Below are 19,658 nucleotides of genomic sequence, written 5' to 3' on the forward strand. Positions count from 1 at the left end.
TCTGGTATAGCTCGTAAGAATAAAATGTGATAATCACGATTCAAACGTTTTCAGGAAGCTATTGTATTGTAGATACAAAATCATAAGAAAATTGTGCCAATCGAATGTTGTGACGTCATCATATGGCCAGTTAAATACAAAAAGTCATATTTTCATCTTTTGCGTTATATTTCATTACATTTAAAAGAGCGCGCATCAATATTTCACGTATTCAAATTTCTTCTACACGTTAATATGTTGTTGCTGAGATAATTTTATTCTGAAATTTCTACTTTTGCATTTCATTTTGAAACCGTCAAGATGTTAAAAATTACAATAAAATACGGGTCCCGTAATTTCACCTATTTTACACTGTTTGTGATATGTATACAGATTGTACTGTGTATACTATGTATATGACAACAAAATAACATTATTCAGAAATAACAACATATCATATTCTTCAGTTCAGGTCATAATGCCTTAATATTTTTCTGTGTGCAATATTCTAACGTATGACGTGCACGTGGCGTTTGTCGAGCGGATAACTAACTCGTCAAAGTGACGAGTTACATGTCTAGTTCTTCTTTCTTTCCCGGATTTTTGTGCGCAGCATATCCCCTATTGCTTGTGACTATATCATATATATAACTTTTTCATCATATGGACATTTATCTGAAGTTGTGCACCTCCATATTTTGAATGACGTCAGAGTTGCGCAACGTGACTTACGCGCGATTTTATGAATTTCAATGATTGGTCATAGATTATAAACCAAAAGTTATTTTGTTTTGACACTTGGTGAAATATTAAGTCATATCATGGGCAAACTTTCTATGGATTAAAAATGGCATGTTTTACAAGAAGTTACGCGCGCACGCGCATTTAAAATTTCAAAATGCGCAAAATTAATTTCTAATCAACTTTCTACGCTGATCATGACATTTTAAGCATGTCAAAAATTCCCACGCGTGCGAAAAAAATTACGCGTAATGTGCGCACGGAGCATGAAAATCATGTGTTTTTCTCTTGAATTATGATTTTACAGCCTTTCCTAGTCATTTTAAAAAAGATTGACATCATTTCAAATTAAAATGACGTCATACGAACACGTTGATTTAGACAATTTGCGTGCGTTTTAGTTGCAAAAGTGACAAAATATTGTCAAAATTATGCCTACTTTGAATCTATTATAGCTCCTCAGGATCAACCGTTACCCCCAATTTTTTTAATTTAATATGTAAGCAGATATGTTGTAGATATGAATTCATGCAGAATCTTTACCCCTCGGATGTTATGACGTCATCGTATGGCCACACGAATGTAAAATATTGGATTTTTGACTGTTTCGCTATTGCTCATTACATTAAATAGAGCGCATATCGCTTATACGTATTCCATTTCCTCATATATTTTAATACTGTCTAGGTCAATCAACTATCTTTCGCATGAGTTAAAAATATCTTAATTTTTATGACGTCATCATGTCTAAAAATGTAAATAACGCGGTTCACCTATTTTCATCATTACAGTAAGTTTCAATCTGTTATAGCTCGTCAGAATAAAAAGTGATAATCATGATTAAAACGTTTTCTGAAAGCTATTGGATTGTAGATACAAATTCATGTGAATATTTTGCCAATCAGATGTTGTGACGTCATTATATGGGCAGTTGAATTCAAAAGGTCATATTTTCATCTCTTACGTAAAAGTTCCTTGCGTTTAAACGAGAGCGCATCTCTCTTTTACGTGCCCAAAATTCCTCAAATTTGTATTAATGTAATTATTTAGATAATTATCTTAATATAAAATATCTTTATATGTCAATTTGATGACGTCATCGTGTTAATAATTGGATTTAAAAGATGGGTCTCGTAATTTCGTCTATGCTACACTGTATATAACATACAATGTATTCTGTAAATACTGTAATATGCTGTATGCTACAAAATAGGTTTAATTCAACACTGTAAACATACTTAATTCATGTCATAGGATGGCATAACAATTGTCGAAGTTCATATAGTTTAAAGTATGTGCATGTTGCGTTTGCGCGGATAACCCGAACTCGTCAAAGTGACGAGTTCAAATCTAGTTGGTTATCCGCAACTAGTAAGTTGCGGATAACCCTTGTGATTGTAAATATCTTTTTTTTTTTCATCTTTATTCTTCTTTCTTTCCCGGATTTTTGTGCGCAGCATATCCCCTATTGCTTGTGACTATATCATATATATAAGTTTTTCATCATATGGACATTTATCTGAAGTTGTGCACCTCCATATTTTGAATGACGTCAGAGTTGCGCAACGTGACTTAAGCGCGATTTTATGAATTTCAATGATTGGTCATAGATTATAAACCAAAAGTTATTTTGTTTTGACACTTGGTGAAATATTAAGTCATATCATGGGCAAACTTTCTATGGATTAAAAATGGCATGTTTTACAAGAAGTTACGCGCGCACGCGCATTTAAAATTTCAAAATGCGCAAAATTAATTTCTAATCAACTTTCTACGCTGATCATGACATTTTAAGCATGTCAAAAATTCCCACGCGTGCGAAAAAAATTACGCGTAATGTGTGCACGGAGCATGAAAATCATGTGTTTTTCTCTTGAATTATGATTTTACAGCCTTTCCTAGTCATTTTAAAAAAGATTGACATCATTTCAAATTAAAATGACGTCATACGAACACGTTGATTTAGACAATTTGCGTGCGTTTTAGTTGCAAAAGTGACAAAATATTGTCAAAATTATGCCTACTTTGAATCTATTATAGCTCCTCAGGATCAACCGTTACCCCCAATTTTTTTAATTTAATATGTAAGCAGATATGTTGTAGATATGAATTCATGCAGAATCTTTACCCCTCGGATGTTATGACGTCATCGTATGGCCACACGAATGTAAAATATTGGATTTTTGACTGTTTCGCTATTGCTCATTACATTAAATAGAGCGCATATCGCTTATACGTATTCCATTTCCTCATATATTTTAATACTGTCTAGGTCAATCAACTATCTTTCGCATGAGTTAAAAATATCTTAATTTTTATGACGTCATCATGTCTAAAAATGTAAATAACGCGGTTCACCTATTTTCATCTTTACAGTAAGTTTCAATCTGTTATAGCTCGTCAGAATAAAAAGTGATAATCATGATTAAAACGTTTTCTGAAAGCTATTGGATTGTAGATCGAAATTCATGTGAATATTTTGCCAATCAGATGTTGTGACGTCATTATATGGGCAGTTGAATTCAAAAGGTCATATTTTCATCTCTTACGTAAAAGTTCCTTGCGTTTAAACGAGAGCGCATCTCTCTTTTACGTGCCCAAAATTCCTCAAATTTGTATTAATGTAATTATTTAGATAATTATCTTAATATAAAATATCTTTATATGTCAATTTGATGACGTCATCGTGTTAATAATTGGATTTAAAAGATGGGTCTCGTAATTTCGTCTATGCTACACTGTATATAACATACAATGTATTCTGTAAATACTGTAATATGCTGTATGCTACAAAATAGGTTTAATTCAACACTGTAAACATACTTAATTCATGTCATAGGATGGCATAACAATTGTCGAAGTTCATATAGTTTAAAGTATGTGCATGTTGCGTTTGCGCGGATAACCCGAACTCGTCAAAGTGACGAGTTCAAATCTAGTTGGTTATCCGCAACTAGTAAGTTGCGGATAACCCTTGTTATTGTAAATATCTTTTTTTTTTTTCATTGGTTATCCGCAACGAAGTTGCAGGATAACCTCTTGTGATTGTACGAAATCATCAACATCAACTTTTTATTTGTCTTCTTTCTTTCTGTATGATTTTTGTGGATCGCTTTTCTCTAAAACTTGCAAACATAACATTTTGTAACTTTCTCAACATATCGCCATGCACATGAAGATGTGCAGCGAAGCTTTTCATGATGTTTACAATTGCGCAACGTGACTTACGCGCGATTTAACGATTTTGTCGTATTTAACATAGCTCGACAACCAAATAACATTTCAACTTGAAACTTTGCAAAAGTTTAATTTATATCATGCGCTAACTTTCTGTTGAAAAAAAATTGCGTGTTTTACACAAAGTTACGCGCGCACGCGCATTTAAAATTTCAAAATGCGCAAAATTAATTTATAATCAACTTTCTACGCGATTCATGTCGTTTTAAGCATGTCAAAAATTCCCACGCGTGCGCACATTTTTACGTGTGCGGTGCGCACGTAGCATTGAAAACGTATTTTTTTCGCGTGATTTATATTTTTCCAGCCTTTTCTAGTAATTTTACCAAATTTTAAACAATTTCGACTTAAAGATACGTCATACGAGCACGTCGAATTGGACAATTTGCGCGCGTTTTTTATGAAAAGGTTAAAAAATTTGTTTAAAATATGCCTTTTTTTAAACAGTCGTAATTTCTAAACTAGACGGTCAACTTTTTGTGGATGGCATATTCTGGAAGTAGATGAGTTGTAGATATCGGATCAGGTATTAATATGGCTAACCGGACATTGTGACGTCATCGTATGGCCACGCGAATATAAAATTTAGGATTTTTGTACCTTTCGTCATAGCTCATCACATTGAATAGAGCGCATCTCCACTTATCCGTTTTCCATTTTCACCCCGATTTTGATATTGTCTAGGTCAATCAAGTATCTTTCGCAGGAGTTAAAAATATTTTAATTTTTTTGACGTCATCATGCCTAAAAATTTAAATCACGTGTGGCATTAATTTCATCTTTACAGTAAATTTTAATCTGTTATAGCTCATAAGAATAAAATGTGATAATCACGATTAAAACTTTTTCTGGAAGCTATTGGATTGTAGATACGAAATTATGTAAAAATGTTGCCAATCGGATGTTATGACGTCATCATATGGCCAGTTATATAAAAAAGGTCGTATTTTCATCTTTTGCGTCATAATTCATTACATTTAAAAGAGCGCGCATCAATATTTCACGTATTCAAATTTCTTCTACACGCTAATACGTTGTTGCTGAGATAATTTCCTTTCGGAATTGCTACCTTCGCGTTTCATTTTAAAACCGTCAACATGTTAAAAATTGCAATAAATAGCGGGTCCCGTAATTTCACCTATTCTACACTGTATGTGATATGGATACAGATTATACTGTGTATACTATATATGAATTTAAATAATAAAATTCAGCAATAACAACATATCATATTCTTCAGTTCAGGTCATAATGCCAACGTGAACACTTCCTTTTGTCCTCAACCTATCCCCTTAATGTTAATGTTGCACCACTTGCGCGGCGGATAACCAAACTCGTCAAAGTGACGAGTTACATGTCTAGTCTTTATTCTTCTTTCTTTCCCGGAATTTTGTTGCAGCTATATCTCAAATATTTGTAGACATAACTTTTTATAACTTTGTCATAAGATTAACCTGTAGCTGTAGATGTGCAGGAAACTTTGTTATATGACGTTAGAGTCGCGTAGCGTAAGTTACGCGCGATTTTATGAATTTCAATGATTGGTCATAGATTATAAACCAAAAGTCATTTTGTATTGACACTTGGTGAAAATTTAAGTCATATCAAGGGCAAACTTTCTATGGATTAAAAATGGCATGTTTCACAAGAAGTTACGCGCGCACGCGCATTTAAAGTTTCAAAATGCGCAAAATTAATTTCTAATCAACTTTCTACGCTGATCATGACATTTTGAGCATGTCAAAAATTCCCGCGCGCAAAAAAAAATTTACACGTATGGTGCGCACGGAGCATGAAAATCATGTTTTTTTCTCTTGAATTATGATTTTCCAACCTTTCCTAGTCATTTAAAAAAAGATTGACATAATTTGAAATTAAAATGACGTCATACGAACACGTTGATTTATACCATTTGCGCGCGTTTTAATTGAAAAAGTTATAAATATTGTCAAAATAATGGCAATTTTGAATCTATTATAGCTCATCAGGACCATCCACGACCCCCAATTTTTTTAATTTTATATGTAAGTAGATATGTTGTAGATATGAATTCATGCAGAATCTTTACCCTTCGGAAGTTATGACGTCATCGTATGGCCACACGAATGTAAAATATAAGATTTTTTACTCTTTCGTTATTGCTTATCACATTAAATAGAGCGCATCTCACTTATACGTATTCCATTTCCTCAGATATTTTAATATTGTCTAGGTCAATTAACTATCTTTCTCATGAGTTAAACATATTTTAATTATTATGACGTCATCATGTCTAAAAATGTAAATAACGTGGGTCACTTATTTTCATCTTTACAGTAAATTTTAATCTGTTACAGCTCGTCAGAATAAAAAGTGATAATCATGATTAAAACGTTTTCTGGAAGCTATTGGATTGTAGATACGAATTCATGTGAATATTTTGCCAATCAGATGTTGTGACGTCATCATATAGCCAGTTGAATAATAAAAGTTGTATTTTCATATTTTGCGTCATAGTTCATGACATTTAAAAGAGCGCGCATCCATATTCTACGTATCCAAATTTCTTCAACACCTTAATATGTTGTTGCTCAGATAATTCCCTTCCAAAATTGCTATCTACGTGTTTCATTTTGATGACGTCATCATGTTAAAAATTAGATTGAAAGATGGGTCTCGTAATTTCATCTATGCTACACTGTATATATATAACATATACAGTGTATTCTGTTATAATACCGCAATGATGACGTCATCATGTTAAAAATTAGATTGAAAGATGGGTCTCGTAATTTCATCTATGCTACACTGTATATATATAACATATACAGTGTATTCTGTTATAATACCGCAATGATATAGGTACAATTCAGCACTGTAAACATTTTTAATTCATGCGCGATTTATGAAATTTGAACAAACATTTATTTTTCAATGAAACTTGGCAAAAGTGTATTTCATAATATGGAGCAACTTTTGACATGATAAAAATGGCGTGCTACGCAAAAAAATTAGGCGAATACGCCTATTTGAAATTTCAAAATGCGCAAAATTAATTTCTAATCAATTTTGCGTACATTTCAGGTCAGTTTGAGCGTTCCAAAATTTTCTAATTTTTTTTTGCGTTTTGCGCACGTACATGTGCGCACAGCTCGTTCAAAGCGTAGAAAAATGGTTTTTGCAATTGATTTTTGTTTTTCATACCTTTTGTAGTAGATTTAATTCATTTTGATGAACTTTAATCGCAAAATAACGACGCACGTGCACGTTAAACTTTAATAATCGTGTGCTAAGGAATAGGTAATACAAATTTGTGCAATAATATTCCTATGTTTAATCAGTTACAGCTCCTCAGGATGGTAGCTGACCCTATTATTTTTTAATATTATGGAAGCTGATGAGTTGTAAATATCAATTCATGTAAAAGTTGTACCTACCAGATGTTCTGACGTCACCATATGGCCACTCGAATTTCAAATATAGGATTTTTTTCTATTTTGTACTAGTGAATCCCATTCAATAGAGCTCATCGCGCTATACTAATGCATACAATATTTTCTGCTAGATTTTGATATGTTTTTACTCAATCAATTCTCTTTCATATACGTTTATAACATTTTAATACGCCATCATATAACAAAATTAAAATTACGTGAGTTATTTAATTTTAATGCAGATATAGTATTATTGAAAGTTAGACACTGGCAATATTATAGTTTATATATTTGTACTGTTGATATACACTGTGATCAGTACTTTTAGCTTAGTTGGTCATCGTGAATTTATTAGACACATATTTATTGATACATCAATACACGATTCTCATTTAAAATTATCTGAAATTAAATCTCTAATGAACTACATTACGATAGGCCTATTAATCTTATATCAATAACTGAATGCTTTGCAGCGTGTGAAAGAGCGAATGACTGCATTGATAGGTGCCTTAAAATGGATACCATTTTCCTTGAAGAAATAAAAACATTCCATTGTACACCTAAAAAGGAAAAAACTAAATAAAATAATATTCAAATTGCAGAACAATATTCATACTATAATAGAGATGAGATTAATATGCCCATGATTCGTAAATAAAGATAGAAATGTATTTTACTCACCTGGTATTGTTTCTCCAGTACGAGGTTAGAGTTCCCTGCCTCTCATTCACAGAGAGACATACTAACTTTAAGTATGTCTTTATACTCTTTTTCAAGTTATATTTTCAGTTCGTATTCAGGAAGTTCTTTTACTCAAGTTCTTGTAAAAATTCGACTTTCAAATTCTTTACAAAACATGTTTTTTTTAGTTTCACTTTCGTGTGGATTAACTATATATTAATATATTTTTCAGTTTATCTTTACCAGGATTGCACATGATTGTAGTGACAAAACAGTATATATTCCATTTTATCTTGTTGTTTTTTCGTTTATTAAACGTAATATAATATAATATTCTTAAAACAACATTAAGTTGAAAAATGTAAAATATTGCAATTAAAATTTAATTTGAATGGCTTCATGATAGCTATAATATATTGGAATTACTTCAGCCTGTACCGAATCAAGACCTTTGCTATAGACATGATCAATCAATGTATTATTTTCAGTTGTAGAACTTGTGACATGTTGTTGATACCCATTCTCTAACATTAATGTATTCACTTTAGAAGGTTTTTTGAAAAGATTTTCATTGAAATCACCCATTATAATACATTTAGTACATACTTTATGTATCTCTTCCAATAATTTGCTCAAATGCTGACAGAATTGTTTCATATCATAACTTGGAGGTCGATAAATTACAGACACAACAACTGAAATTGGACTTGTTATTAAAAATGAAATTGCCTCTATATCAATAATACATATGTTTAATCTGCTTGAAAACGTGTTCTTTGAATACACAGCAACGCCACCATGAGCCAGATTTTTTAATTTTGAAGTCACATCATTCCTATTAGAATATGAGTCATATCTTGATTGATGATACAATTTATACGGCTGTATATCTACATCAAAAAAATCGTCATCCTTATTCAACCATGTTTCAGTTAGACATATAATACTAGAATTCATAAACAAATCATTACACTGAAAATCAACAAAGTGTTGTTTAAGTCCTTGAATGTTATGTAACATTATTGAAAAATTAGAATCCAAATCATGACTTTGTTTATCATATGGTACGTATGAATTCCCCTTTGCAAAAAAACCGTATACGAACGTATACGATTTACATACGTTTCGTATATGTTTCGTATAGGAAGTCCACTTCGTATACGAAACGTATACGTCAATTCGGAAGTTCCTGCCCGCATAATAAACACATACGAACCGTATACGATCATTTATAAACAATTTCCTAATTATACGCTCCGTATACGATCCGTATATGATCCGTATACGACGACGCGTGTATACAAACGGCATCGTATTACCAAGCGAAAAGGGACTGTCCCTCTTTTTACAAGACGACGATAGCATACGTTTACGATCGCAGGAGCATCTTGACTTCAATAATTAATGTACAATTTGGTTTTTTTTCAGTCGGTATATGTACATTAAATTCCCTATGATGATTTAGCTCATAGTTTTCGCGAATGAAAATTTGGTGCTGTATTTTACTAGACGTTGTTTTTCTAGCAAGCATAAAAACCCACCCAGGCTGTTCTGTCTTGTTTATCCCCTCTGCTATTTCTTTACCTTTTGTATGTTCCATTAATAAGTGAATCACACAAAATGTGCTGTTATTAATTTGAAAGTGCTTTAAATAATATTAATGTACTTGGAAATAAATAAGTAAATATTAAATTGGGCCCGCAGTATATTAAATTTAAAACGAGTAAGTAAAATCCATAAATTACGATTTAATAAAAATGTAGAATACATGTGGCTCCCTATTATATATATGGAATGATCCAAATAAATTCGCCCAAAACGTGCCTGTGTTATGTGCGCTGCATGCATGCATCACATGGATGGATCAGATTTCATTCATTTTCAATCATCATTGTTGATTTTTTGGCTACGGGTTTTGACTCACCATAAAAAAAAAATGGGATGTAGGCCTAGTTACAGTAGGCCCAGGTAGATAGTAAATTCGATGACTTCTAGCTAGCTAGGCTATAGGCATATTGTAATTGTATATATCGAATATGCAGCAGCTCCAGTAAACAAAGAGTTAACTAGGCCTGGGGAAAATACGCCAAGGAAAAGAGTCTGTGGTACACTCATTGTGAAAATAAGCTATCATTTTAATGAATGTAGTACGAGTCTAACTCCAAATAAAGATATAGAACACATTTTAAGAATTCAAAGTGTTGATCTTTTTTAAGAATCTGATATATACCCTGAATCATCTTTTTACATAATATACAGCATAAGCATGTACAATCTAATTTAATTGTCACACAATTGAATTAACAAAGGACAAGGATTTCAAATAAACTGTTACAAATAAACAATTATTAATGAAATAGTTGGGGTATTGTTGGGTCCATGGGAAATCAACAATGTTTAGTAGACTTATTTAATTTGTTATTTAAAGTTGAGGGTAGTTATTTTTTAAACAATTATTGGAATACCATGAAAATAAAGAAAGATATGTTTTATGATTTCTTAATCACCAAGCAGAAATAATGAAAGCAATTCAATCTGTTCGCTACCGGGAATAAATTGAGATTCGATATAATTGTATTTACTATCACCACTAATTGTGTTTTTTTTATTCATATATAATTCATAATTCATACAATTTATATATATTCAAAATCCGAATGTATTCATCGTTAAATAATAATTATTACTTCTGTTTTGGGTCATGGTTTTCCTCTTCGGCATTGCCGAATTATTGTTACTCCATCTCCATTGCTACAACACACGTCGCGGAATAATATCGCTTAACATAACGATGTAATTTGACCACCCAAAGCTCGCACGTGGCGTGACGAATTGAGAACGACGAACCCGATGATTCACCCGATGATATGCATGATTGGCCACCAGGGAGCCGAGTCGACCACGAGTTGGAACTGTAGGCAACCGAGCGACGCTCGGTCGTCGTCGGCGGCTGCACTTACTGACCTCTGTCATTTTTTATAAAGGAAAACTGCAAACAACATCGTCGATTTGTGAAAATGGCCCCTTGTTTTTTCTAGGCCTACCTAGACCTAGTAGTATACCTGTTTAGCGTACTTTATTTACTTGCGAAAAACGTTGTTTGAATTTTATCGGTAGCCTAGGCTATCTAATAAATATAGAAATAAATATGATCTTATGTTCTAGCTCCTACTACTTATTAATACTACTAGAGGCCTATCTAATGGCTGGTGCTAGCTAGAGGCCTAGCCCTAGTAGGGCTAGGCCAGAGCCTACGTACGTATTTGTTGTAATGACAATTTAAATGTTTTATTTAGCTCTATTCTACTCATTACTGCTATTATAATTTATAAAATGGCCTAGTTTGTTCGTATATGATTCGTATACGTCCCGTATACGATATTCTTATCATGAATAAACAACGTATACGTTACGTAAGCTAAACGTATACGACGCAAACTCTTTGTGGAGCAACAGAGTGGAAATAATGTAAACAGTGAAATCGTATACGATCCGTATACGTCGTATACGTTTTCAGCGTATACGGATCGTATACGGCTTTTTTGCAAAGGGTCATTTTATATAAGCATTTCTGTATGTGTGGATCACAATAAATCAGCTTGGGATTAAAGTTTTCAATGGTAAGTCCAGATATTGATGTAACACGACTGAGTCCTACGTATGCTTGTCCAGGCGCAAAAGTATTTTTAAGAGAAACCAGTGCTTTATTCATTGTCATTCCTTGCACTTTATGAACTGTGCATGCATATGCTAATTTGAGAGGAAACTGCTTTCGACTATATTTGTTCCCAATAGATTCCTGAAACATTTCAATTGCCTGAACACCAATTTCATTATTGTCAAATTTCACTTTAATAGATACTGGTTTAGCGCTTTGACTGGTCTTAATTATTTCTTCAACATGTCCCATACATCCATTTGTTAATCCTTTTTTAACATCTACATTTTTAATCAACATCACTCTGGCATTAAGTGCAATCCACAAATAATTTAATAAACTAGATTGACGTGATTTTTGAGGTTTGTTACATTTTTTGTTTTGTTTCTTGCTGTTAACCACAACATCCTCTGCTTCAATGCATACAATATCTGTACATGTCTTATGCAACATTTTCTTATTCCATTCATTCACTTGCTTGTTACACGGGTAAATATGAACAGCATCTTCACATTCTTTACCTGTTTCACGTGATTTTAAAACTAATAAATCTTTATCAGACAAACATTCATTTCTTTCTTTTGTACGCAGTTTGTTTAACAATAGAGCAAATTCTTTATCTTCTTTTTGTCTCATGATTTGACCTAACTGTACTTGCTTAAAGTTATCTATCCACAATGAGCTTTCAAATGTATCTTTATATAAAGAAGTACCCATCACAGGGGGCAACTGATAAAAATCACCAACTGCAATTACTGAAATATTACCAAATGGACTGTCATTGCGTACTTGCTTGATTTGCCTTAATCTTCCATGAACATACCAAAGTAACCTTTGATTTACCATTGATATTTCATCTATAATAACAATCTGCAACTGACTCAACTGATTACGAAGTGCACTTATTTTTTCTTCTCCAAGTGGTTGATATGGAAATGAGATACTAATCGGGATAGACAAAGCGCTATGTATTGTTTGACCTTTAATATTATATGCTGCAATCCCTGTAGGAGCTAATTTTAATATTGACAAATCATCAGGGTTCTCCATAATTTTGCCAAGAATGCGTGTTCCTTCATTAAAAATACAATTTACCAAATGACTTTTCCCAGTACCAGCGCCTCCAGTTATGAAAGTGTAAAATGGTTCAGGTCGTTTACCATTAACTTTGTCTAAGCACCATTGTCTTGTCTTATAAAATATATGTTGTTGTTTTTCATTTAAAGATCGAATCATTTTGTTTAATTCTGGTCTTGAAATATAAGATGAATTAGACTCTACCTTAGATGTATGATTTTTTTGAAGTCCAAAATCTGGAATGAAAAATTCGTTTTCTTCATCATCGATGTCTACATTTGGCTTTGGATTGTCTAACCTTTCTTTTTCAGTTTCTGGACATAAAAGACTCCATGCATCTTCTTGTGGTCCAAATTTTGCTAAAAACTCTTTTGCGTCTTCAACATCGTCAGCACTTTTTTCATACTGTTTCATGTTTCCTTGAACTATGGACTTTACTCTTTGCAATTTACGATTACCACATAATTTAACAGATCCGTCCTCATAAAATTGTTCATATGTTTGAAAATTTGGTGGTTTTAACTGTTCATCATTTCGAAACGGTAAAAATAACTGCAATATACTTAGATAATATTTGTCAGGATCTCTATCCATATGAAACCGAGGGTATCGGACTATAGCATTGCTAGTTTTCGTTCTTTTTTGTATGAATCCAAATTGCTTTTTTAATTTAAATACATTCTTTTTTTTTCCTTTCATTTCTGATGTACTTAATATTCTATAATTAGAACAAAATGTTGCAAGGCACATTTTATTAAATTCAAAACTATTAGGTCGAGCTTTATATTTATCAAGCTTATTTGGCAACCAGGCACAATCGTTATCATCTGCTTTGTTTTTAATTACACTTAGTGGTAAACTCATTCTAACAGGATTAGGTCCTACTGGAATATATTCCACTTTCCTTGAACATTCCTTTAATCTCAAACCACAGACACGATAAACACTTTCTTGGGCAGAAACTTCTCGATTATTCATGTACACATTACCAATTTTTCGTAAACTTTGTCTAGCATCTTCATTTCCTTCTTTCACTTCTGATGCTGTATGAGATAAAAGTAAGCCCATTTCCCGTTCAGATTTTGACAAATATTGCACAACGTAAGTAATACATGCATATACATTTGTTATATACTGAATATCCATATTAGCATTCCATGCTCTTAATAAGGAAGGATTATACTGATTTACCCATGCGTCTTGAGGGTTTCTCTTCATAACAATCTTTTCTTCAGTAGCTATACAATTATTTGCCTTCTCAAATGCACTTTGTGTAATACCTAAACTTTTGAAAAGTTCTTTGGCATTTTCATATGGTTCTTCATTAGTCACAGCCTCTTTTACTGAGGTTAATAAGTCTTTTGCTTGTTTAGTATCATCATTACCTTCACTCACAGTAGGTCTCATAACAAATGTTTTTTGAGAAGGTTGTCTTGGAAAGTTAAATCTACAAATTGTTCCTTTCTTCTTACACGATTTAGAATGCCTTTTACTGTGAATCTGCACACTGGTAACAATTTCATTCAATTCAGGATCTACAGTTTGACATGGAACAGAACAAGAAATATATTTATCAACAAAATTAATAACTTCCTTATCTTCATCTGAACAAAAAACAGGAGCATTTTCAACCCAAACTAACATATGAACATGTGGACTTCCTCTCATTTGAAATTCAATTCGGTAAAAATAATCTACAACTTTACCAATAGGTTTTGATTCAGACAAAATTACATTTTTCAAAAAAGTGTGAAAACGTTTGTCAAACATTCTCGCAACAGTTACTGGATTCGACTTCAACAAATTACATTTATCTGCCCATTCTAATTCATCAATGTTTCTTTTGTCTCCTGTTTGACTTAATAATGTAGTCATTATTTCTTTCCAACGGAAGTCAGCACTTGAGAATGAAAGAAAAAATGTTGGTTTGCCAATCTGTCTAACCATTGCCATTACGTCCTTCTGTGTTGCTTGCCAGTATGGTGGAGTCCCACGTATTTGTTTTAAAAATTTATAACCCTTGTCAGATTTTAAAATGTCCTCAATTGTGTTAACATTTTTTAAATCTGCAACAGTTACTTTGCTAAAATCATCCTTTTTACTTGATCCCTTTCGCAATGCAATGGAAATACTTGATAAAATTTGTTGAAGTTCATATAAAGATTGAGCATAAAATATGAATTCAGCATTTTTTGCAAATCTGTTATCTACATGCATTAATCTGTTGTGGAAATAACGTCCAAGTGTTATTTTAACATCTCTGGTGTCATGGAATGTTGGTTGACCTGTTGGAAATAACACTGGAAATGATTTTGCTTCATTACTTTCATTCTTTAACAATGCAACGGGGCTATTGTTTTCACAAGGCGCACAACAAATTATATCACGAAAATATTCATCAACCAAATTTTGTCGCCTGTCAACAGGTTGAAGACTTGTGTCAAAAACAGCACCACTCAATCGGTCTTCTACTTCTTCTTCTTCGTTGTTGTCTATACATGTTTGATTATTATTATTATCTCCACTTCCGATATTTTCTTTAGATAAATAATTGTGCCATTCTTCATTAATAGCTACATCAAAGTACCATTTGTTGTGATCTTGTAAATATTCAAGAGCTTGAATAACATTAGCTGTGTTAACAAATTTATATTTATAATAACTTTTGTAAGACAACTTTCGCTTCAATTTTACGGATATTAATTGATCATCAGCCTCTGGTCTAGGCAGCATTTTCACGGTTTCAATAGTATTTGATGGTACACATACGACTGGACCATGTATTCCATGCTGTCCACCTTTGGGTAAATTCATTAATTTCATAAAAGGAATATTTAATCCTATCAAGTGCTGCTCTAAATTATTTAAACACTCAAGCTCAGGAGGAATATCATGCAGTTCTAAATTGTTTGAATTAGCCTCTGCGGGGACTTTTCCATTTAACAATTTCCTGTGGCATGTGAAACAAATCCATAAATGATATCTTGGTGATTCGACAAATTGACAAGGATTATTACATTTGTTATTGCAAATATGCAAATACTTTTCATTTATACACGTCCTATTTTCGTACTTAGCTTTAGAACACTTCATAACTTGATTTTGGAATAACAATTTAAAGCATACACAACAAATATATTCAGGACCACGAGAAATTTTTTCCCTGAAGTTTTTCAAAATAAACTCAAAATTACTCTTTTCTGTTTTTCTCTTTTCCATATTCTTCTGGTTTTTCTTAAAAACTTTTTTTCGGAACACTGGATCACGATGATATTTTTCTGTAAATCTTTGCTTACAACTTTGTTTACACTTTTGTCTGAATTCCAAATTGACACGATATTTTTCTGACAATCTCAGCTTACAATTTTGTCTAAATTTCGAATTACTCCGATACTTCTCTGCTAATTTTTCCTTATACCTTTGACTAAATTTTAAATTATTCCGATACTTATCAGCTAATTTTTGCTTTAAGGTTTCTCTGAATTTGGAATTATTACGATACTTTGATACAAATTTTTGCCTCAAATTTATTCTAAATTTTTTGTCACTGTGATATTTTTCGGAAAATTTGAATTTATTTTTGGATTTTGTGTTATGTCTAAATATTTTATCATTGTGGTATCTTTTCAAATTTTTCTCTTTTTTGGTTAATCGGTAATCAAAATTAATTTTGTAATTATGTCTCGCTTTATTTCGTACTTTAACATTATATTCAGGTTCACATCTATACATTTTGTGTTGTCTTTCGCTGTTTTCCTTCCTTTTTTTGAATTTATAATCATCATCACCATATCTTATTTTTTGTGCTTCCTTTACTTTACGTTTTTTTTCTTCTCTGTACTCAGGGTCACTTTGATATTTGTTTCTATTATTATTTGTTTCTTCTGATTTATCTTTTTGCCGTTTCATTCTTTGTAGATTCTTTTGCTTTTCTTTTCTATTTCTATAAGATTTTTTCTTTTTTCCTTTCAAAATTCTTACTTTACTTTCAGAACTTTCGACTGTTTTACTATGTTTGTGTTTTGGTTCTATGTCTTCAAATGTGTCACATGTTTCTTTTCTCATTAGCTTTCGTTTCTTTGTTGAAGAATTATTTTTCAAACAAATCATCTCTGTTTTTTCTTGAACATAATTTTGACCGACATCGACAGATTCCACTACATTAAAATGTACATTCATGGTGTACACAATATATATACCATTATCAGTTGTAACATCATCTATTCTTCCGGGCTTTTTAGCAGAAAACAATTGCCACATCAAAAGTTGATCATTGAATGAATAAATATCTGTCTTAAGCAAGTTTGCCATTGCACTTATTTCAGTATTGGACGCCCACGTTCCATTATCCATAACTCTTTTTTTAAACACATATTCCTTGACTGATCTATATTCATGACTAAATGTATTAATAAATAAGTCATCAGTCTCCAATAAATGATTAGTAATCGCTTTTCTTAAAAGTAAATGATTATCTTCAGTCCCAGAAATAATGTATGAAATTGCACGATAAAAACAATTACCATCACCTGTAATATTCGTAATTTGAAGAGGATGTCCAATCAGACTAGCTCTGTTAATACCACAATTCTTACCGGTATGGTCACAATGAATGCCTACTTCATTACACATGTTTTTCTTTTGTGCTTCTGAGATCGGAATAAATTTAAAGTTCTTGTCAGGTCTTTCTCCATACTGAACATTAACAATTTCAATATCACTATCACTTTGCCGTCCATTACTTGATGATACATTATGTTTTTGGCCTTTAACTTTGGAATCAATATTCTTGTCAGGTAATCTTGTACTACATTTATGCTGGTAAGACGTACTAGGTTCATCAACATCGATATTTTCTAAGTTGTTTTGTTCACAATTATCATCTAACATGACAGCTGAAGCGGAACATAAAAACATAGACTTATTTTGAACATTTACACCAGTCAGTTCAAATTCGGTTTCATGTAAATTACAGTTCATTGACCTTGCTAATCTTATACAATAATCGTACACACCTTGACAAGATGTACTGTAAAGTAAAATACTCTTTCCATGCTCACTAACACAACCAATACGATCTCTTGCATGTGGATCAAATATAAGGAAACCATTTACACGTTTGATAATAGAAAATGTGCTTCTATTGAAATTCATAAAAAATGCATCATGTTGGTGTAATTCTTGTTCAAGAGCTTGGTGTAATGATAAGGCTCCATATTCAGCCATCAATTCGAGATTCCCATCTATTATGCCAAACACTGATTCTTTGGGAGATATTACAAAGGTGTTATCCAAAATATCCAATTCTTTCGGTAGTTCTGAAATCATCAAAAGGTCCTCATCCATAGTGGAATCTTTCTGAATGTAACAGTACAACTCGTTTCCAAGAGTCAATATTGTATCAAGGTCTTTGGTGTAAAATTCATTTCCATTCCTCTTTGTAGAATAAAGAATAGCTACAAGACTATTTGCAACACACTGTTTACCACCTGCAAAGCCAAATCTATAATTCCCTTGATTGAAACTACCCTGTGCTAGAGTTATGTTATTATCATTACTATTATATAGTTGTAATTCATTTATTGATTGTGTATTCTGCCTTATTGTTGTATTCTTTTGTTTTGGTCCCTCATCGATTATCAATTCTTCCGAAAAATAATTTTTTGTTAAAACTTCAATATCCACATCGATAGTATGTTGGTCACATTTAGGTTTAGTATGGGACATAATTTTTTCAGTCACTGCTTTTTTGGATCCGTCATCAATTATCGATACTTCGTTTTCCTCAAATTCACAACTTGCACATGTTTGATTTTTATGATCTGCAACATTACTATCAAATCTATTAGTTCTGTCATTCATTTTGCTACTATTTTGTGCTTTCACATCGTCAGTCGCTGTGTTGTCGTTTTCTTCAGTACATTTCATTTTAAAGTCGTCATCAGTTTTCATTTCTAAATTGTTATTTTTACCCATGTTCTTTAAAATAGTATCTTCGCCAATCTGTTCCATATTATCGCAATCATTCTTGTGGTGTTTTAAATTCAGGTCCATATTATCTTGTGATTCTTTGTTATCAATCTTCTTACTTTTGACAAAACGACCCTTGTTATTTCGTGAACGTTTCAAACCACCACCTGATTGTTGTTGTATTCCGTTTGTTACTTTTGTATTTTTCAAAACATCACACATAGGCTTACCATTCGTTTCGTCATTTTCCTTGTATTCTCTGCAAGTACTTTTATTCATGTTCCATTCTACTTTGTTAGTATATCGTCTTTCATAGAAATCTTTTACACCTTTACCAATATATTTTACACCTGGTTCTATAATTATACCATTTATAACGCGCTTTCCCCTTTTCTTATTTCCTCTATTTTTACATCTTTTTTTTCTGTTGTCGGTTCTTTTCTTTGATCTCACCCTTATCCAATCATTACCAAGTAAATCTTCACTTCCTGTTTGTTGACATTTTAATTTGGCATTATTACGTTTTTCTTTATTTTTCGTTAATTCGGGAAAGTCTGCAGTGACAGAATCATTAGGTTCTAGAATCGTATACCTATTGAAATGACAGGGCATACCTATTTCACCCAACATATTATTAGCAAAATTACTATACCCACACAATGAACAAATCCAAATTACTCTGGAATCACATAGTTTGTCTTCAAAACTATTTCTTACACATGTCACATGAAAATGTTTACTGCAGCAGTCACATGTTATGTAAATGTCCTCTGCTTTCACTTCAACACTACACAGATCACATTTATCAAACTCTGAAATAAGCGCTGTACCATAAGATAATATGTTCAGGATATCATCAACTACTTCTTTAAATTCAGTTGTATCTTTGATACATTCAC

General features: G+C 32.2%; 1 protein-coding gene across 1 annotated transcript in view; it reads left to right on the plus strand.

The window, feature by feature from the left end:
* The window catches only part of LOC140058196 (uncharacterized), a 57,556-nt gene that overhangs the window by 20,680 nt on the left and 17,218 nt on the right, over positions 1-19,658 (plus strand). The gene's annotated exons all lie outside the window — the stretch shown is intronic.

Source organism: Antedon mediterranea, chromosome 9, assembly GCF_964355755.1.
Source record: "Antedon mediterranea chromosome 9, ecAntMedi1.1, whole genome shotgun sequence".
Classification (NCBI taxonomy): Eukaryota; Metazoa; Echinodermata; class Crinoidea; order Comatulida; family Antedonidae; genus Antedon; species Antedon mediterranea.